Source organism: Mus caroli, chromosome 8 (assembly GCF_900094665.2).
Source record: "Mus caroli chromosome 8, CAROLI_EIJ_v1.1, whole genome shotgun sequence".
Classification (NCBI taxonomy): domain Eukaryota; kingdom Metazoa; phylum Chordata; class Mammalia; order Rodentia; family Muridae; genus Mus; species Mus caroli.
The window spans coordinates 51,848,299-51,865,158 of record NC_034577.1 but is presented as its reverse complement, the minus strand read 5'-3'; the positions used below and the strand labels follow the sequence as shown (position 1 = coordinate 51,865,158).

The following is a 16,860-nucleotide window of genomic DNA, read 5'->3' as shown; positions in this document are numbered from 1 at the left end:
TCTCACTTACTATTAATAAAATTAAGCTTTCTTTGTTCCTATGTCTATAAAAATTTAGCTGAAGTTGATTTTAGTTGACTCCTGGCCTGTGGGATCATTCCAGAAAGAGATGAAGGCATTCTTTTTTTATTTTTTTTTAAAGCAGCTATTCCTAATTATCTTTTAGTATGAGCTTAATTACAAGAACAAATGAAAGTGTAATAATTCCTTAAAATGGATTCCCTAAGAGCTATGATGGGAGAATAGCTAAGCTAGTTCCACTTATCTAGATCATACCCCTCTTTTTTCTGGTCAGTTTGGTTTTGTAAATCATAGAAATATCCCTCTTGTTCATTTTTAGTTATTCAGATTTGGCCATTATAATACTTAATCTTTCTCTGTATATCCCTGTTAAAACTACAATAGGTATAGACAAATTTTAATTATAGGTCTATTACATTTACTACCTATGGAGACCTTATTAGTACTTGCCTCAGAATTAGGAAACTTAGATCATAATAAGCAAAATGACACCAGAAATTACAACTTACCAGGTACCATGCCTATTTAGCTAATGAAAGTCATGTAGACACCCTACCCTGCATTCCAGCAAAGGAAACTTTGACAATGTCACAATTGTTCAAAATTAATAAATTTGGGTGGCCTGAAGGTCGAGAGAAACACCCAAGTATCCTTGCAAAATTCAAATGCCAGTATACAGATATTCTTTTATGTTTCTGCCTTGAAATGAATTTTTTTGTTGTTATCAGAGTTCAACCCCATAGGCAATGTTGCTTTCAGAGCATTACCTTCTTATATCAGATTCAGTCATTATTGGAAAAAGTCTGGGGTATAGGAACATAAATGTTGTTTCACTAGTACCTAGTATCTAAGTCTCATAACTTGTCATCTAAGATCCTCAGACATACCATATATCTATCTGTTCAAGACATGACCATGAGTCTTATTCTGCACAATCAAGACAAAATGATTTTTGCCAAGTAAGAAAAGTAGTGACCTCAACTGGGCATTGTGGCACACGCATTTAATCCCAGCACTCAGGAGGCAGAGGCAGGCAGATTTCTGAGTTCAAGGCCAGCCTGGTCTACAAAGTGAGTTCCAGGACAGCCAGAGCTACATAGAGAAACCCTGTCTCGAAAAACAAAACAAAACAAAACAAAACAAAACAAAAACAGAAAAAAAGAAAGAAAAAAGAAAAAAATTAGTGACCTCAAATTGACAATATAAACAAGAATTAGATAATTGTCCTATGTGGCTATCAATTATTGGACGAAAGCATCTTCAGCATTATTAGGTTTATGAAGTCCAATGAGAATACAGCCCTTAGGTTACTCTAGTTTGTTAGGTTACAGAATCTCTAGTCTATTACATGTCACTTCTTTATGAAGAAAGGAATAATGCTTATCATCTTCAAAGGACTTATTTCCTTGTAAAGTATTTTCATTATCGAATGTGTGCTTCTTTTTCTATGTGAAAAAAGTGCATCATATTGTACCTAACAAATCTCATTATTCTAAAACCAGTCCAAGAACATGTTGGTAGTTAGCTGCAGGTTACCTACCTTTTAGTCCACGGAGAAATAAGACTAATCATTGAGAATTGACACAGTTAAAGCTAGTGATGTTGTCTTTCCTCTTTGTGAGTAAATAACTGGCCTAGTAAATTAGTCATAATTCCTAATGACTACAATATATTTCAACTATGGAGGTGGCTGATAATCTGGGGTTGTTACTTTTGAATTTGGCATTGTTAAACTACATGCTACCCACAACATGATGGGGCTCCCTAGATAAAGGTACTTTTACATCTAACATTACAAAATTAATATTATGAAAAAGCAACAGTGGTAGGTTTTTAAAATAATTATCTTGGTTTAAATTTCTGTGGTATCATATCTATAATTTGGTCAGTTATACTGGTTTCTATCAATGTATTTGGGGCCTATATTCTACAGAATACAGGGCTGAAAGTAGATCCATAGCAAAAGACTCTAATTAAAATAGTTACAGAAAGAGAGCCTTTGTCACCAGTTACAGTAATTAATTGGACCAGGGTCTCTGATGATAGTTCTCAGTGGAAGAAAATCTTGCTATTGATTTTGCAGGGTCTTCTCTCTGAAGCTGTTCAGACTTTCCCAACAGAACCTAATATCTGTCAACTGAAACGTGGCACCCTTATGAGCACAGTAAAAAACAAACCAAAATAGACTAGAGGTACATAAGCATATGGAAGAAAATCACTGTGAAATGATGGTATATTACATCAATCTTCTGCATGGTTTGTGTTTAACTTGGGTGAGTCAGAAAAAAATTGACTATAAACAAAGTAAAGATATTTGTTTTACCTATTAAAGAAATATGATAGTGGGCTTGCATAGGGGAAACCAGGAAAGGGGATAACATTTGAAATGCAAATAAATAAAATATCCAACTTAAAAAATGAAATATGAATAGCATACATGTGTGTACAAAAAATGTAGAGATTAAGAGAAAAAATGTATAAAGTGCCTGCATTCCTTACAGGATATATTGTTTTTGAAATACATACACAGATATTCCAGCCCATTCATCCCCAGTGAAAGAAAATAACCTCAAGTCACATTGATAAACTGATAGTGCTTTCAAATATCAATGAACAATTCATCATCAGTCATAAACATATTATCTTTCAAGAGAATCTCGAAAAACTATGCAAAGTTTCACTGAATGACCCCAAGGCTACTAGATAGACTTAAAGAGATCTTCATGGGTTCTTTTGAAATATTGCTTTTCATGTTTAATGTCTCATTTTTCCAGACTGTACTTCAGAGTCTGTGACTTCACTTTAATAATCTTCTTTATGATTTCCATGCACAGTGGAAATAAAGACAGCTCTTGTACATGATTTATAAAATGCATGTCACCATGGCAACAATACTTTAATTTTGAAAACAGGTAGCTTTATAAGAACCTGGATAACTAATGAGAAAGGACCACAAATGATAGGACAATTTTCTTTCTCTCTCTCTCTTTCTTTCTTTCTCTCTTTCTTTCTTTCTTTCTTTCTTTCTTTCTTTCTTTCTTTCTTTCTTTCAACCTCATTTTACATTCTGTGTTTGCCTTATCTTCTTTAAATTATGAAATATATTAATTTCTCCACTTTCTCTAATATTACTAAATATAAACCTATACTGTTGTAAAACTATTGAAGAAAAGTTAGAATTTTTTTGAAGAATACCAAAGAAATGAGAATAAATTAAATACAACTCAATGAAAATAGGTGTAATTTTCTGCCTTTTTTTCTCAACATAATAATAATGCTTTAATTCTTAAGAGCTAGATTACATTCTGAAAATAAAATGGCCAAAATAATCATAGCAAAGAATGCTATTGTCTTTAGATTAAAAATTGGCAAGAAGATTCTCGTCACTAAGTCAGATACTGAATGAGGTCTCAGAAAAACAGCTGAGCCTCACCAAGGTGCCAGGAATGGAGATGAAACAGGATATAAGCAATTCTTCTAGTACTAAAATCCTCCAGAGAGTGTCTAAATTGAAAAAATATAAATTCACCGCACATTAAACTAGCCATTATTACAAATGTGTTGTTTTTTGGGTACCATACATGTTTTGGGTGATACAACTTCAGGAAGTTTATAGTTCAAGCAATGAAAAAAAAATTTTTTTTTTTTTTTGGTTTTTTGAGACAGGGTTTTTNTGTGTAGCCCTGGCTGTCCTGGCACTCACTTTGTAGACCAGGCTGGCCTCGAACTCAGAAATCCGCCTGCCTCTGCCTCCCGAGTGCTGGGATTAAAGGCGTGCGCCACCACGCCCGGCCGAAAAGTTTTAAAGATTATTAAAAGCATGAATAATTATAAATATTTCCTTTGTTACAAGTGATATAAAAGCTTGCAATATTCACTTTCTAGTATGTTAGGTTCTCATTAAATCTAGTAATAACTGTGCATTTATATTATATTAATGAATAGAGATACAATATATTACATTTTTATTTTATTAAACATATAGAAGAGGAAAACAATGATTTTGACTCCAAGCAGCATACTCAGTTTCCAAGAACAGTTAACTTTAACATAAGGTGTTGAAACAGGACTGGTGATGGCTGGTTGAGAGGCAACAGAGTAACTTAACAAGTCCCAGGAAATCTGGATCCTGAGACCAGCATCAGGGTGCATATATGAGTGAGTTTACTCCCTATCCCTTAAGTGTACATAGAATGATTGAACCAATCTCAAGCTATTTGTTGGTCTATCCTATCTTGACACATTGTCTCCCTGCTCCAATGAAATCCTGGCCTGTGGAGTCAGGAGTCACCTGTGAGGACTTCTGTGAAAACAGGCAAAGCAGCCACCTCCTTTGCCTTGGTGACTTAGGCTGTCTCAACAGTGTTCCAGGAACCATCTTGTATGTAATATGGGACAGATCAGGATCCTTCACAGAGTAGCAGGAGCCTATGGAGCATCTCTCTTCATCTCACTTTTTCCTTCAAAGGCCGACTTCCACATCTCTCACAATAAAGAGCTAATGATACTGCTTAGAAATAAATACAAATACAAATTTTGAGGGAATTATATATATGGATAAGAACAGAGAAACATGCCCAGACAAAGCATTATGAGATACAAAGATACACATACACCCCAGACAAACAAACAAAGCCATCCCAAAACAACAATAACAAGAACAACAAAACACTTTGTAATAGCCATCTACTACTGCTGGGCATAGGATCTGGACTTAAGAGCAATTTGTGTCCCTAGTAAGACTTAATTGAAGAAAACTAACTTTTTTATGTGCAAGTGCTTATCAATTGGGTTAAGGGTGGAGGGTCTATAACTATTTCCAGTCTCATCTCATGTACCACATCAGGTTCTGATCTCTGCAGGCTCAGTGCATGTTGTTACAGTATCTGTGAATGCATAACTTCTGGGGTTCTGCTGTTTCCACAGTGTTCTCATTCCCCTCTGGTCTTACAATCATTCTACCTCACCTTTCTCAGGGTTCCCTGATCTGTGAATGGAGAGAATTTATGGAGACATCCCATTCAGGACAGAGTGTCCCAGTGTCTCTTACTATATGCATGTTGTCCAGTTGTGGTTCCCCATGTATGGCAAAGAAGCCTCTCTGACAAGAGAGGTGTAGTGGTGTAGTAAAATGTAATGAGCCTTACCATAGAATATAATTTGGTTGTTAATTTCCTTTAGCAGTATAGTGGTTTTTTTTTCCCCACAGCTTCAAATGAATCAAAGAGTTCAACATAAGGGCATATACATTGAAGAGAATACAAAATCACATGCACCTGATAGAAGAAAAAGTGGGGAATTGTCTTGACCTTATTGGCACAGAAAGGACTTTCTGAAAATGACACTGATTGCAGTGGCACTAAGAATTAATAATAAATAAATAAATAAATAAACTAAAAATCTTCTGTATAAATACAGCATGATTTGAATAAAGTCATAGCTTACCGAATGAGAAAAGATTTTTTTAACCAACTCGGCATGTGATAGAAGGCTAATATATAAAAATATATAAACAACTAAAAAACATAGACATGAGGATTACAATTAACCATATGTAAAAATGTGGTACAGGTATAAATAGATTATTGTCACAAGAGAAAATATAAATGTCTAAGAAGCATGTAAAGAAATGTTCAACATTCTTACTCCTAGGGGAAATGGAAATCAAAATTACTTTGAGGTAAAAATCTCTCACCACTAGATAAATAAAACAAGTGACCACTCATGTTGTTAAGGATCCAGTGTAAGTGGCACACTCATCCATTGCTGTGGGAGTGTAAACTTAAACATGCACTATGAAAATCAGTCTGGTAGTTCATGAGGAATGTGGGAATAGATCTACTGTAATATCTAGCTTCACCATTCTTGTGCAAAGGCTGTACCCAAAGGGTGCTTCTTTCTACTATAGAGACTTTTATTCGACCATGCTCATTGCTGCTCTATTCAAAATAGCTAGAAAGGAGAAACAACCTAGATGTCAATAGATGAAGAAATTTAAAAAACAAAGCAAAGCAAAACAAACCTGTGGTGCTTTTATGCATTGAATATTGCATAGCTGTTAAAAAAAGGTGAAATCTACAAGAAAACTAATGAATCTAGAAAAAAATTAACTATCCCGAATGAAGTAACCAGAACATACAAAGACAAATATGGTATATATTCACTTATATGCAGAAGTTAGCTGTTAAATCATCAGTAAGCAATCCACATAACCCCAGAGGATAGATATAGAGTAAGTGGCTGGGGTAGGAATGAATCTTTCTAGGAAGGAAAAATGATAGATTTCTATGAATGGATTGACGAATTGGGTGCTAGATTGTTAGAATCAAACAGGGAGTGTAAAGAAAAAGGCATGAGGAAGGTAATATGAGAAGGACAACTAAAACTAAGGGCCATTTGAGAGACTTAAGCAATTGTTTGGGAAAACTAATACAACAAAACCTTTCGAAAATATATATATATATATACATTATATATATATAATGTATATATATATATATAGATATATATATAGATATATACATAAATGAAGATGATCTAATTAGAAATGAGATGGAGCTACAGCTGGGCACCTAACATTGCCAAATGAAGACTCCAGTTCTGAAAATTGGTTAAGTAGCTGAGTTGTTTGCCAAAGTGGCCCTGTGATAACCCCCAAACAGCCTAACCTAAGCCAAGCTATTGGTTGATCTTTACAAACTGATGGTAAGGCCCAATTACCTAAGACAACACTTACACAACATATTGAACATGGAGAAGTTGAGCTGGTGGCTACCTAGATCTTTCAACCTTACTAATTAGTCCTGTAAGATACTCTGCGTGCTACCAAAGGAGAAAGCTAAACACAAACATGGCTACAAAGCCTTAGATCTATTATGCTGATTTGCTTGCTCCACTAGTGGAATTGTGGCCCAAGGCTTGCCAATATCTGATAGAATTTAAAGCCCAGCACTGGCACTTATCTCTGGAGTTTCTCTTGTAAACAAGAATCGACTGCATTATATCCACCTGGTTTCTATTAAGTCCCCTCAGGTGCACCAGTAAGAGGGAACCTTCATTTGTTGGAGGACTTCCTGACCTTACGATATGCCTGATAAAGAATAGAGACTTTCAAAATTCAATAAACTGAAGCCTTTCTTTTTCTTAAGAAGAGTTATTAGTGATATATACTTATAATTTGGCTCATTATCAAACCCCTACACTCAAAATATAGTTTTAAATATGTATGTAAAATAAAATCACCATATTCAGGTAGATTGTAAGCTCAAACATACAAGAGATATATTATTATTATTATTATTATTACACCCCCATAGCTGAGTTGTAACATGTAGCTTATTGGAATAAGTTAAAAGTTCTATTTTGTTGAATAACAATAATAAAGAAAAAATCTTTTAAATCTTGGCATTTTTCTTTATATTATAGTAAAGGTATGACTGATGATATTATAGAACATGTTATGATGTTTTGAATATGGCAAACTTGTATGAAACACTTCAATGCTTTATTCATCTCAAGGCAATGACTGAATCACTGACTACAGGGGCCAAGTGTCCTCTCCAGTCACTCAGGTTTCCAACTGGAAGTACTACCTTCATATGCAATAAAAGTAAGACAGTAAGTTGAGAGCAGAATTAAGAATTTACAATGGGTAGAGGCTGGAGGTGTGATTTATACTGAAGCAAACAGTGGAATTGTGAAGAGGCAAGGCAGGTGTGACATCTAGGTCACAGAATTTGACCTTGAAGCTGAAGAGTACATCCCCTTGCCAAAGGGAGATGTGCACAAAAAGAAGGAAATCATACAGGATATGATCTTGCATGACCTGGACATGACCAATGCATGGCCTCAGGGTAAACAAGATATTCTGTCTATGATGGGCCAGTAGATGAAGCCAAAAAAGACAGATCACAGATAAACAATGAGGGGAGATCAGCAAGGTGGTTAACAAATACATCCACCAGAGCTGGCCCCTACAGTGCTCTTTGTTAATGAGGTCCACATGCTGGATATCGAGTGCTTTGCCTACCTGTACCAAGCCCTGGAGTCCTCCATCATCCCCACTATCATCTATGCAACCGAGGCAACTGTGTCATCAGGGGCACTGAGGACATCACTTCTCCACAAGGCATCCCATGGGACCTTGCTGAATCGGGTGATGATCATCAGGACGATGCTGTATGTGCCATAGGAGATGAAGCAGAACATTAAGATCTGATCACAGATGGAAGGCATCAATATCAATGAGAAGGGAGTGAACCACCTTGGGGAGATTGGCACCAAGACCACTCTGAGGTATTCTGTGCAGCTGTTGACCCCAGCCAACCTGCTGGCAAAAATCAACTGGAAGGACAGCACTGAGAAGGAACATGTAGAAGAGATCAGCGAGCTCTTCTATGACACCAAGTCCTCTGCCAAGATTTTGGCTGACTAGCAGGACAATTACAAGAAGTAACGCTGGATTTGCAGGTGCATTCAGAGGACGGACCCCACACCATGGACAGGGTCTTGCCTCAAGCATGCTTTGCAGTGTTACAATTTCTTTGTAAATTGTCAAACCTCCATGGTTGTTTGGAAGGAACCCTTTCCCATCTTGTCGTTTTCTAATAAAATAAATAGGTTATTTTGGAAACAAAAAAAAATTACAGTGATTTGTTGGAAAGCAAATGAACATTGAATGGAAATTGTAACCACTATATTTCATCAAAAGAAACAGAAATATAAAGCATTCTTTTAGAATGACTCTACATTTTAGAATATTTTATCAGAACAAATGTGTCTTTAAATAATATGGATAGATTTCGAAATACTGTTTCAAAGAGAAGGTAGCTCAGCTTCTTGAACATTTCTTCTTAAATTGTGTTATTATTATAATTATTAGTTATTATTATTAAGGTTCTTTCTTGCATCATGTGGGTACTTGAAATCTAACCAGTCCTTTAGAAGTGCATCCAGTGCTCTTAGTCACTGAGCCACGTCTTCATACCCTAGAATAAATACATCTTATTAGGTGATTTTAATATAATCAGTCGTTCTATTATACTTCACTGGGTCTAAGATCTATCTATCCATGTTTTACTGGTCTTCCCTCCTCTGCTCTCAGCTAGAGAATCTGTGACTGGCCTGCTAGTAATGTCACAGGTGAGGTCCTATCTGGGGATCTTACTGAAATGAGATAGAAAGAATAAAATAGATCACCTTCAACAAAACAAACCACACTTTTATAGTCCCCATTGAACCCTTTATTAAATAAAGGGGTGTGTCATTTTGCTATGGAATACCACTTTTAATTATAGTGCATGCTTTAAAATTGCAGCTGAATATAATATAATTTTAGCAGTCTGTCTCTCCTAAGGCATCAACATCATTTATCACGCCTGCTGCCATCTGGCGCATCTGAACCATCATGATCAGCAGTTTATGAGGAAATTAAAACATTCAATGGGTCTCTCTTCAATAATGTTTTGAGGTCAGGGACAATATTGCCAGCGGCGGTAAGATGCATTTTTATCGCACACTTGAGAGGCATCCATTCAACATATTTTATAGCTTTCTAGGCTAAGACTAGCCAAGCTTCTCCTTATTTGTACTGGTGTGACATGGGGGTCACTCTGTATAATAATTATCTAAGAATCACTCAGAATAGCCTCCTCTCTGATATTGTGCTTATGCAGCTACATTCAGCTATAGGATGAACTGCAGCAGTAAAAGTCTCTCTCTCTCTCTCTCTCTCTCTCTCTCTCTCTCTCTCTCTCCTCTCCTCTCCTATTCCTATCACTCTACATCCCACCTATTTTGTTTGGTCAGTATTTGTTTTTTCAGTTTAAGGATTTTTTCTAAAGTCCAATATTTGAATAACATTTATTGAAAAGTTATATATCATGGCTAAACAAATATTGCAATTTTATAATACTACCCAAAATCATTGGACCATGGGAATGAAAATTTTTATAGGAGAAATTATTGCATTATATTATGTTTAATTGATATATTTGCCCATTCTCCATGAATATTAACACATCATGTTTAATAAAAAAGTTGTCCCAGTAAGCCGGGCGTGGTGGCGCACGCCTTTAATCCCAGCACTCAGGAGGCAGAGACAGGCCGATTTCTGAGTTCGAGGTCAGTCTGCTCTACAAAGTGAGTTCCAGGACAGCCAGGCCTATACAGAGAAACCCTGTCTCAAAAAAAATAAAAAATAAAAAAGAAAGAAAGATGTCCCAGTAACTATTGAGGTTAAGAACACAAGAACACACAAGTCTTTTAAGTAGTTGTTTGAATTTGTTTGGCTAAATTATTTTAATTATTTTCGTTATTTTTACCATTATGTAAATCTAATAATCAACTTCTATTTATTGCAAAACTATTGTTGAGATGCTTTAGTAATTTTGTAAACGAAAAATTTGAAAAAATGCTGATTTTACTAATACATTTTTTCATGTTTCCCAAATATTTATTTTGTGATTCACATTGGCAAATATTCACTTGCACACTTTTTGTCTATACACTTTAAAAAAAATATATTCTTTAATCATTAATCTTTAGAGTCCAAACTCTATCCTACTCCTGGTCCACTCTCCAAGAGGATATCCTCACCCCCTGACCCCCACTCCACAAGACCTCCCCACTCCCTGGGGCATCAAGTCTCTTTAAGGTTAGGTACATCTCTGACTGAGTCCAGACACAGCAGTCCACTGCTGTATATGTGTTGGGGGGGGGGTCTCCTATCAGCTAGTGTAGTCTGCCTCCTGCCTGGTTTTTCGGCTCAGTATCTGAGATTTATCAGGGGTCCATGTTATTTGAGACTGCTGGTCTTCTTATAGGGTCACCCTATATGATAATATCTTCCTATAGGAAATGATATCATCAATCTGCTTTTTAACTAGGAAATAAATTTAATTGATATTAACATTATATTTTAAAATATCTATAGTAGGAAAAATAATGAAATTGGAAGTTTCTCATTACTGTAATTAAATACCTGGCAAAACAAACTTAAGTAGGTAATTTTCATTGACAGTTCCAGGGCACACAGGCCATCATGATTGGAATGACTTGGTAACAAGCAGGAGAAAGAAGCTAAATAGCTATTGAGTTTGTGCTCAGAATGTATAGAGTGAGCTGAAAGTGAGTTTGGCTTAGAAAGCTTTAGTGCCCACCACCAGTGGCTCACTTCCATGGAGGCCTCAGTTCACTTTCCTAAACAGTGCTAACACTAACTTTGGGGGACTCATCAACCTATGGGAGACATTTTTCATTCAGACTAATGCATTATTTTGAGATAATTGATATTTGTCAAAAAAATTAGATCTTGTGTATTTTCCTCCCTCCGGTAGATTGGGCAAACTATAATTGCAGTCAACCTATAGTTGTACAGACTGCCATTTGGTAGTTCCTGAGATCTGGACAGAACTGATATCGGGTATAAGTAGATGAGTTTAATGTCCCCACATTGAAATACTTATAGAGATTGGAAGACAAAGCCAATTAAGCTAGGAATATAACTGTTGGTCAGTGTCTATATTTTTCCAAAAATGAGTTCGGAAGCCTGGTAGCTTTATTTGGGAAGCTGAGTTGGTAAGAAAAAGAGATGTTGTCCATCCACTAGTTTAAGACAGTTTTATAATTATCTGTTGTTATTTTGGATAAATGAATATTTCAATGCTCTAGTTATGTCTTAATCAGAGCAGATAGATAAGTCTAGGTGATATAAGAGAACCAAAACTTTCCAAGCTAGACACTAATAAATTGATAGACATGGAAAATATCATGCACCCTCTAGAATGTATCAGAGACCTGAGAAGTGAGAGACTATCAGGACTCAACCAATAGACAGAAGTCAGGACCCTTGTGACTGAATCATGGGAAAAGCTGGAAGAAGCTGTGGAGGAGGCTAACCCCATAGGAAGACCAGCAGTCTCAACCAGGACCTCAGAGATATCTCAGACACTGAGCCACCAACTAAGCAGTATATATCAGCTAATATGAGGCCCACTACACATACAGAGCAGAGGACTGCCTGTTCTGGACTGAGGCAGATGTACCTAACCCTCAAGAGGATTGGGGCCCCAAGAAGTGGAGAGGTCTGGTGTGATGGAGGAGGGTGGAGACATCTTCTTGGAGCCTGGGGAGGGAAGAAGGTATGTGATGAGTCAGAGGGCAGACCAGGAGGGAGATAACTGGACTGTAAAAAAATTAAATAATAATTATAATAATTAAAACACTTACATACAAACACACACAAAATAAAGAAACTAAAAGATCCACAACTAAGAAAAAAATCAACACAGAAAGGAATAAGAATACCTCCGTAAATAAAAATTTAGCAAACTAACTTGAAGAACTAATGATTATATTATAGTATAATTTTTCTAAGAATGACCTTGTTGAGGAAATTGTATTTAATTGCCATCATTGTGATTGCACAGCAGCAATATTTTGTAAATTTTAGTCACTTGTTATAAAGCTTCTTACTAACTGTGGATGATTTAGTATGTGGTATATTATAAGGCCAAACAAAGTGTCAAATTCCTTATATGCTTATATAGAATATTTAAATGTTTCCTGTGAATTTTCATAGAATTATTTTCTAATAATGTGTTAGATATTAGTGACATAAGGGCTACAAAAATGAAAGTGTGCATGTGTTTAAAAAATATAGCTCCCACTGTTAAGAGAGCAGCCAATTTACCGCTCTGGGAAGAGTAAGTTCCACACCCATCTTGTACCTGACTTCTCTCCTGTTTTAGGGGATGATTCAGCCAATGGAGTTTAGATATTTTTATATTATACAGTTCCATTTACAAGTTATTAGACGTAGTAAATAAAATCTGTTATTTTTAATAATTTGACTTATTTGAAAAAAATATCCTCTTTTTCATAAAATATATAGCTGATTATGATACTTAAACCATCAATAGGAGCATTTACAGTATAATGTTTATATTTCATTCAAATATGATATCATAATCATAGTTTCTGATAAATACTTTAAGGTCAGTGTCATTCTACATATTATTAACATCTTATTAAATGCATCCACATGGAAATAAAATGTAAAAGGATTCAATATTAAATTATGGGCCTTTATATTCTTCCTATGATTTGTCTTTCAATTCTCTCTCTTTTTCTTCTTTCCTTTTTGACTCTTCTCCAATATATTCCCTTTCATTCTATCATTGTGCCACAAATAAAAATCATAGTTATTAAAATCAGGCATAGTTAATTAAACTCTGCACATTAATTTACTTAAGCAGTAGTGTTAATAAAATATTGATAGATTATCCTCATTGTAGTTTCAATGTTTGTCTTGATTTTGTCTCTGTATGCATTCCAATTAGGAATACTGATGGAGAGTGGAATCAGGTTCAGGATACATAATAATAAATAATTGTTGAAATATTATGACCCTAAAATTGTATTATTTTAGATTCTATGTTTAGACTGTAATATATTCAAAAATTTAGAGTATAGTATAACTCTGAAATTTGCTATGTTTAGAGTATAATTTACATAGATGAAAATAACGTTTAAACAATGAATGAACAAGAACAAATTTGAAAGAAGCATGCCTCTTGTGTTGACGAGCAATCTGAAATTTCTGAGTAACTGAAATGTGAGAAACCATAAGCATCCAGCTCACAATGCTTCTTGCTTATCTAAACCCTGAATTGTTATTTGCAACAAATGGAAAAGGTTGACTTTGCTATGAATCGTTGTATATATGCTTCTATGTAGGAGTGAACAATTAAGGAGCTCTTCAGGGTCCATATGTACATGCAGCTGTCTCTAGCTACATAAGTATGGTTGTGTTTAGATAGGCAGTTCTCCCTTGGATTAAAGAGCATCTTAGTCCATAAAGAGGGCCATGGATGGAAGAAATTGAGGTGAGTACATGTACAATGCATATGCTTGTACTAAGGGAGATATTAAGATATAACAAAGCATAGATAGATAGATAGATAGATAGATAGATAGATAGATAGATAGTTTTATAGTGGTGTATTTGCCAATCAAGAAATTATAAATTATGATGGAAATATAGTATATTAAATTAGATATTTCATCATTGTTTAGCACAGGAGTTTTTTTTTTTTTTCAGAATCAGCGAAGAAAATTATTTGACCAAGTGATTTACTAAAATGAATTTTAGGAGAAATTCATAACAAGCAGTGAGAGAAAAATATAAGCCAACACATAATGTGATTTTCATTAAGCTCAGTTCATAATTCTGAAGCAAAATTTCATCAAGTTCTTTTGTGTGTGAATTTTATACTCCTTAACATGTCAACAGTGCACTTTCTTACACATTCACAGTCAGGTTTAGCTTTGGGAATAATGTTGGAGCACAATGGTTTGTAATCTCCACAGTACCCATAGGGTGGATCTAAAAAAGGGATCTCTGAATATGAGCATGGACCATGTCCTCTGTGAGAATGAGAAGCTCAGAATCAAACTCCAAATGAAAGCTGAATGACAGTAAGTATCATGTCAACCATTCCCAACAACTCCAGTGTAGTAATGGTGAATGGCATGTGGGTGAGGCTTGAGATTCATGTGGGATTTTTGTTTGTTTGTTTTGTTTTGTTTTATTTTTGTTTTGTTTTGTTTTTCGAGGCAGGGTTTCTCTGTGTAGCCTTGGTTGTTCTGAAACTCACTCTGTAGACCATGCTGGCCTTGAACTCAGAAATCCGCCTGCCTCTGCCTCCCAAGTGCTGGGATCAAAGGTGTGCGGCACCACACCTGGCTGAGATTCATATGTTTTCAAACTAAAGTTTAAGTCACAGCTGAGAAACAGTGATAGACAGTAAAGAGACCAGTCATCCAGATTTCTGACTGCAGGCCAATTGAAGAGAAACACAGAGACTACAAATAGCATCTTCAGTTATTTTTAAAGACAATTGTATATTTTTAGTATAAGAAATGGGAGAGAAATTAATAAATATATAAGATAGTGTGTTAAATCTTAAGAACTACAGTATCCGCCTACGCTATTCCTAGTCCTGTTCCCTTCTATTTGCTGTGCCTCAGCCTACAACAGTGCCATAGAGTCCCCTCTCCTAGAGACCTCACAGAGTGGGAGAAGTCCAGGTAAGGTGCTGTTCCCCCTTCCAAATTTCCCAATCTTTCACTATCTTACCATTCCCACTCCTAGTCTATGTTCTCCATATTCCATTTCCCCAACATCCAATAAGAACACAGACTCCTCACTCTACTAGAGATGTCACAGAGAAGGAGAATCCAGGTAGGCTGCTTACCTACCAAACTCTCCCACTATCTCACTATTTTGGCATCCCGCAAACACATTCCCCACTCTATACCCTCCTACTTACTGTGTCCCAGACTCAACTGGGTCTGGTTGTTCTTCTCTTTCCTTGTCCTATCACCAATCTTGGGCACTCCTACTTTTTTTCCTCCAGCCTCAAACTTGATTGGGGTCTTACCAAGCTATAAGAGTCCACACAGGCTGGGGGAATCCCAGGCCACATATACCAGAAGACCAGAGAGAAAACAAAAAGCAGGGGGAAAAACATCTATCCCTCAAAGATGTACTCAGAAATCAGTACCTAGATATTTAGTTGCCCCAAACATTTAGTTGCCTCTCTCTCTATATATATCTATATATATAGAGAGAGGGGCTGCATAAGAACACAGCCACAAAAGCCGGGCGTGGTGGCGCACGCCTTTAATCCCAGCACTCGGGAGGCAGAGGCAGGCGGATTTCTGAGTTCGAGGCCAGCCTGGTCTACAGAGTGAGTGCCAGGACAGCCAGGGCTACACAGAGAAACCCTGTCTCGAAAAACCAAAAAAAAAAAAAAAAAAAAAAAAAAAAGAACACAGCCACACACATAGAGAGAAACCCACACAACTACAGTCAACTCATGTCACCACCAGAACCTAGTTATCTTACTACAGCAAGCTCTGAATATTCCAACACAGCAGAAGCATAAGGAAAGACCATAAAACCAACTTTATGGTGATGATTGAGGACTATAAGAAGTAAATGAATAAATCTCCTGAGAAAGTTCGGAAAACCCAAAACAATTAGAGGAAATGAATAAATAATTTAAAGAAGGCCAAGAAGAGACAGTTGAAGGGGATGAATAAAACTAAAAATGTTTAATCCCCAAAAATGGAGAGGGAAACAAACAAACAAGCAAAAAAATGAAGGAAATCTGGAAATGAAAAAGCTAGGAATACAAACAGGAAACACAGAATCAATAATCAACAACAACAGAGATAAAAGGAAGAACCTTAGCCATTGAAGATATGGTAAAAGAACTATACATTATTCAAAGAAAATGTCTCTGACAAAAAATTCAGAAAATATAGGATACAATGAAATGTCAAAATGTAACAATAATAGGAAAAGAGAAGAAGAGGATTTCTGGTTTCAGCTCAGAAAATATTTTCAACAAAATCATAGAAGAAAAATTTCTTAACCTAAAAAGAGGAAAATAAAACCATATGATTATCTCATCAGATACTCAAAAAGCATTTGAGAAACTCCAACACATTTTCATGATAAATGTCTTGAAAACATCAGGAATATAAGGGAAATACTTAAACATAATAAAAGTGATTTCCAGGAAGCTAGTAGCCAACATCAAATTAAGCAGTGAAAATTTTGAAGCAATCCCACTAAAATCAGGAACTAGTCTCTGTGTAGCTAGTCAATATAGTAATTAAATTCTAGCTGAAGCAATAACACGACTAACGAAGTTCAAGTTGATACAAATTAGAAAGGAAAAATCAAATGTCTCTATTTCCAAAAGATATGAATATATAATTGACCCCCAAAATTGTGTTAGGGAACACCTAAGGATGATAAATACCTTC

The 16,860-nt window shown here is 35.7% G+C and overlaps 1 pseudogene; it reads left to right on the top strand.

Moving 5' to 3' along the window:
- Positions 1 to 930: 930 nt before the first annotated feature.
- LOC110300832 lies at positions 931 to 8,476 on the top strand (annotated as a pseudogene).
- Positions 8,477 to 16,860: the final 8,384 nt, after the last annotated feature.